The sequence below is a fragment of the Leptonychotes weddellii genome, chromosome 8 (assembly GCF_054177405.1).
Source record: "Leptonychotes weddellii isolate Sample4059 chromosome 8, ASM5417740v2, whole genome shotgun sequence".
Taxonomy (NCBI): Eukaryota; Metazoa; Chordata; class Mammalia; order Carnivora; family Phocidae; genus Leptonychotes; species Leptonychotes weddellii.
In genome coordinates this window covers 98,834,910-98,841,317 of record NC_138376.1, presented here as the reverse complement: position 1 = coordinate 98,841,317, position 6,408 = coordinate 98,834,910, and positions in this window count along the sequence as shown.

Genomic DNA, 6,408 nt, shown 5'->3' with positions numbered 1-6,408 from the left:
TTCTGTGCATGGTTTTCAACTTTTGCATGAGAAGTATGCTATTTAGTCAAAAATACAGGGGCACCCCCACATAGATTCCTGGAGTTTTATCTCTCAAAATTGCCCTCTTCAAGTACTCTGCTTCACAAACTTAGGTTGCCTCCCCAAACTGAATATCTCAGCAGTTCAGTAAAACTTCTGGGCTTTGCTTAGGTTTTCTCTCCCTGTACTATAGTCTGAGAGACAGTCTCCAGAGAGAAAGCTGGGTCAATTACTGGAACCCTCTAATGAGTTCTCTTTTCTCAGAGTGTATAGATCTGTACTACCTATTATCTAATATCTTAAAACAACATTTTTATATATCCCCAGCATGCTCGTTGTTCATATATAGTAAATTTAATACAAATTAGTCCCTCCCGGCTGTCAGTAAACGTCTCAAAGTTATAATTTCAAATGATAAAAAAAAGACTAGTTACGTATATAATGATAAATAATCCTAATGATTTAAGAAATGTAATGAGCTAGAACAATTTTGAAGATCATAGCCTGAGACTATTCTATTACTCTTCATATTAATCATATGACCTTTAAAATACATCACAGTTTTAAAATTTTTTTTCAAATTATACTTTAATAGCTCCTCACAAGCTGTACTTTAAGAAAATATGACAAGACCAAAAACAGAAAAAAAAAAATAATAATGTGGTTAACCCAATTAATCTTTTTGCTAAACTATAAAATTATGTCAGATTATTTATTATTGACTTTATAAATAATGGGTAAGTCTAGCACCATTTATGAACAAACTAGGGACTTATTTACCAAAATGCATTCTCTAAGTAATTAATCACAAAATACTGGATTGTAATAAATGTGGGAACATTTTATACTAGAAAGCAGCATTAAAGGTCAGAAAATTAGGGAGTTGATAGCAAGGAAGGAAATTTCCTACCCCAAAAAGGAAAGGGTATCTTGACTATATATTTTTAAAAACTGACTTAAAAAGAAAATGTATAAGTGAAAACAGCATAGATCTGTTAAGAACAAAGTAAAATTCAAGATAACATTATTAAAACTTATTCTAAAAAGAGGGGTGCCTAAGTGGTGTAGTCGGTTAAGCATCTGACTCTTGGTTTTGGCTCAGGTGGTGATATCAAGGTTGTGAGAGATCCAGCCTCGAGTCAGGCTTCATGCTCAGCACAGTCTGCTTGAGATTTTCTTTCGCTCTCCCTCTGCCCCTCCAACTCATTCTCTCTCTCTCTCTCTCAAATAAATACATCTTAAAAAAAAAACCTTATTCTGAAAAGAGAAAAAACTTAGAAATATTGTTTTATGGCTCACCTTAGTAGGAATTAATTCATATCATTAACTTCATAGCTTCTTTTTTTTTAAATTTATTTTAGAGATAAAGAGGGAGAGAGAGTGGGGGGAGAGACAGAGTGAGAGGGAGAGAGAGACTCTCAAGCAGACTTCCTGCTGAGCACTGACACAGGGCTCAATCTCATGACCCTGAGATCATGACCTGAGCCAAAACCAAGAGTTGGATGCTTAACCAACTGAGTCACCTAGGCACCCCTATAACTTCATAATTTAAAAAAAAACTCCCAATATATTATAGGGCCAAAATAATATAGAAAGCTATTAAAAATGAGCTACATGGCCAATATATAATTTTAATGCCAATTATGAATGATTTTTAAATTATTTCTATTTAAAGAGGAAAAGATATTAAAATGTAAGTTCCTGGATATCTGCCACACACAAACATGTGATCTGTAGAAGAGAGAAGAGCATGAGAGAAACCAACCCCATAGGCTATGGACTTCCTATAGCTTTATCTAGAAAAGGATATTGTTTAACTGTTAAGATTCTAAAATGTAGAAAAAGAATAACAATTAAAGTTAAAAAAAATAGAAAAAAGCAACATGGAAATTGAAAAAATAGAATTTAATATATGGGAAAAAATTAAGTCAAAAACATCTATGAAGAAAGGATAGATATAATCTATACAAATTTATTTTTTTTAATTAAAACTCTACAAAGAATCAGATTTTTTAAATGCAGAATGTAAGACCAAATATGAATTTAAAGATTTTGACCTAATATTGGACATTCAGTTCTACTCAAAACCTCATTTAAAATAGACTAAGATAGGGGCGCCTGGGTGGCTCAGTCGTTAAGCACCTGCCTTTGGCTCAGGTATGATTCCAGGTCCTGGGATCGAGCCCCGCATCGGGCTCCCTGCTCAGCTGGAAGCCTGCTTCTCCCTCTCCCACTTCCCCTGCTTGTGTTCCCTCTCTCGCTGTCTCTCTCTCTGTCAAATAAATAAAATCTTAAAAAGAAAAAAATAGACTAAGATAATCCTATCACTCTTTATAGGCTAAGAAAATTATCATCTATCTTGTCCTTAAGACACTGAAAATTTTGAAAATTTTTAAGCTGGAAAGTAACATGATCAGATCTCTGTTTTTAATAAAAAAATTCTATCAGTGTGCATGGTTGATTGGTAAGATGAATAAGGAAAGTGGAAGCAAATGAACCTTATAACAAGAGGGCATCGTGTCATTCACTCATTCTTACAATAAATTATTATATCATGCCTGCTGTAAGCTGGAAACTAGACACTCTGTCTACCACCAAGTTCCTGCTGTCATGGCACTTACATTCCAGTGGAGAAACAGACAATAATTAAGTAAAAAGTTTTAAATGAGTCATTACAAATTGTTAGCACTTATGAAGAAAACAAACAAGGTGATATAATGGTAAGGGTAAGGTGAAGTTTTCTTTAAATAGGATGTCAGGAAACCCTCTCTGAGGAGGTGACACTTAAGCTGAGTTGTGACAGAACACAGGACTCCAATGAATGCAGTGTCAGTAGGGAGGAGAGAAAATGTTTGGAGACGTTTGAGAGAGTGAATTAGCAAAACTTGCTCACCAACCGGATGTGAGGATTTAAGGATTATTCTTAAGTTTCAGGTCAGAGCAACTGGCTGTCTGGCAGTATTAATAACTGAGATAGGAAATACAGGAAGACCACCAGGTGCGTCAGATATGTTAAAGCAACTGCCCTTAGAAATATCCAGTTGGTTATTTTTAGCTCTTCTGAAGGCACTTCAGCCATCCCATGTAGAGACCACGCAGTCAAGGGAATAAATTTCTCCATGCATTTGAGGAATGGGGACGAAGGAACTAATAAGACATAACTAGCCTAGAAGCAAGTGTAAGCATACAAAATAATTTAGTGAATGCTCATTTGCACCATAAATTAATGAGAAGAAAAAAAGGAATACCCAGCTATAAAGGTCACCCAATTGGCTGAGCATTTGGAAAAAGTAAAATTTAGTTAGCTCTTCACTAAATGCTGTACATAAAAACCCAAATAAATTTAATGATTAAATGTAAAAAATGACAAACGGTTTGAAAATGTAAAAAATGACAAACGATGATAGAGCAAGGGAGATATATATAAAAGTACTGTGGAAATAAACATAGTGTGGTATATACCAAAAACAATCAATTCAAAAATGTGAATCTATTCAAACTAGTTTTGGAAAAATTCTGTCTAGAAATAAATGTAAGGAGAACTGCATACAACTGATATGTGAAACAATATTTCGAAAAGTCAGAATAACCTTAAAAAGAGACCAAAATAATAAAGGCTTTTAGCATGCTCTTGGCAGGTCAGAATTCTACCACTGAACCACCCAGGCACATAGCATACCCTTGTAGAAGAATATTCAACATTATAATGAAGCACTCCAAATTAATTTATAAATGTAACGCAATTCTATAAGGAATGTCTGTCTTTTTTTTCCTCTCTCTCTCTTCCTTGACTTGTCTTTTTGGGAACCCAGCCATTATTTGATGCCTAGTAGGAGGGACCTTGTTGCCCAATACAGAAGACAACAAGCTTTCTGGAAACTGATGAGGGCAAGACTGTTAAGCACTGCCCCACCCCCCACCCCCCTAGGTGCTCCCACCACATCAGGCTTTTAACCTGCAACTAATAATATAAAGAAGGAGAGACAAGTTCAGATGCATTGCAGTGGTGATGATGGTTACATTTAGTCAAAGCATTAATGCCACCACTCATTCTTTCGTTCATTCAACTGATACTGACTGAGGGCCTTACTGTGTGTTGGACATTGTGCTTAAATGCTGGAGATGCAGCTGTCCACAAAACAGCCTGCAATGTTTGTTTCTCTATAGCCTTAGGATGGGGAAGGAGAGAAGATAAAAATAATAGCCATAATAATAAAACTTTTATTCTGGGGAAGGAGAACAGATGAAAATAATAAGCATCATGACTGAGTAAATCGTGTGTTAGCTAGTAACAAATGCAGCAGTCAGGGAGATGTGGGACTGGGCCTATGAATGAGTGCCTGGGGTAGACCTCAGTGCAAACATGACATTTGAGAAGAGACTTGTCTTAGTCTTGTGTCTCTAGAAAACAGACTGTGAAGGAAACATGTTTTGGCTAGCATTTTATTAGGAAATAAAATCCCAGGGAAGAAGGAGCACCGGGAAAATGGAGTAAAACAGAGGATGAGATAGAACAAACCAAGGCAGAGCATTATTGAGCTGGATACGGCTTTCCAGAACCCTGATCGCTCAGTTATATAAGACTTTTTCAGAGACATCACATGAACCTATTCTGCCTCCAACACGAGGGAGAAGGGTGACTCCATCCACTCTCTCCCTCCCCCTTTTGTCAAACTTCATCATTTAGGAATTAGCCCCTCACACTTCTGAGTTGCCTATGCGTGGGTGCCTGGTAAAATGGAGAGCTAGTGCCCACTGTCTTGAAGGTCAGTGGCAATATGGAACCTCAGGAGGTAAGAGGGAGGTTGTACCCATACGATAAAGAGGGATGCGGAGTAGCAGGCATGGTGGGGACATCAATCTAAAGCTGAAGCTACTGACACAGCAGCAACAACCCGGCTCCAGGCCCATGGGCCAGGGCAAGCCACTACTATCCGTAGAACGCAGGGCACATGTGTAATCTGACAGTGGTGTATAAAGTGAAGCCAGTGCATGCTTGAAGATGGCAAGGGCCTGAAAAGGAGGTGGGCAAGGTGGGGAGAGACCAGTTGGGAATGATAGAGCCAGAGCCTTGTAGCCATTTTAAAGACATTGGTTTTACTTTGAGTACAAGGAGCAGCTATGGCTATATTACATTTTTAAAGGATGACTCTGGTGGCTGTGCTGAAAATAGACTGTCAAGAGCAAGTGTCGGAACGAGGTGCTCAATTGGCAGGCCACTGCAGAAATTAACCCAGAGCTTTTGATGGTGACTTGAACCAGAGGAGTAGCAGGGGAGGAAAGAAGGAAAATATTCTGGACATAGTTTAAAGGTAGAGCCCACAGGGTTTCCTTGTTTCACACTTTTTGCAGAGTCAAATTTCCAGGGGACTAAGAAGCTGTTAAAACTGTTAAAAAATAAAATCAGAAAAACATTAGAAGGAACTATAGTCAGAAATAGGGAAGCCTTCTTAACATCCCCAAATTCAAAAGCCATAAGCAATATCAACATTAAATAGATAAAATGAACAGATAAGCAACAGAAAAGTAGAAAATACATGTTAATGTGGATGAGACCAAAGTTTAGTACCTAGAATATATAAGATATTGATAAGTCATGAAGAAAAAGTTGAACAATTTAATGGGGGGGAAAAGGGCAAAACATATGCTGAGGATATTAGCAAAAGAGGAAATGCAAATAGCTATACACATACAAAAAGGCACACAACCTTACCAGTTAGTGGGGGAACACAAATTAAAACAGCAATGAAATGCCAGTTTTCATCCATCAGGTTGGCAAATAAGTTGAAAGATTCAAGAGTTGGACAAAGCATTATAGAGGGAACTTATATACCGTCTATGAAAGTATGTCATTGGCCAATACACCGAGAAGTACAAAGTGATAAAATATATTAAAGTGTAAAATAGCTGTCATCTCAATCCAGCAAATCCACTTGACACTTGTTTGAGAGAAATAGTCTCATATCACTAAAGAAAAGGCTATGTACGTTTTTACTGTACTACTGAAAAATCAGAAGTTTCCTGAATTTCCACCAACAGAGGACTAAATAAAGCTATGAAACATACACACCAGGTAAAAGAATAAAATATATCCATAGGTCCCAATGGAAAGATACCTAATAGATAACTTAACAAAAAAGGAAGTTGACTGAAAATACATAAGACAATAAAATTTGCATGATAAAAGGGTATGATGCTCATCTAAGAAGAAGTTTTCTGAGTCCCCACAGTTGTGAGGTTAGGTAGAGAAAAATATAGTAATTATTAAATAACTGTGACATTAAAATAGTCTATTTTAGGAGGGATTTTAAAACATGCCCAAAATCTACTGTGTGGCACTGATCTATTCACCAGCCTGATCATATTTGATCATATTCTTTTTTTTTT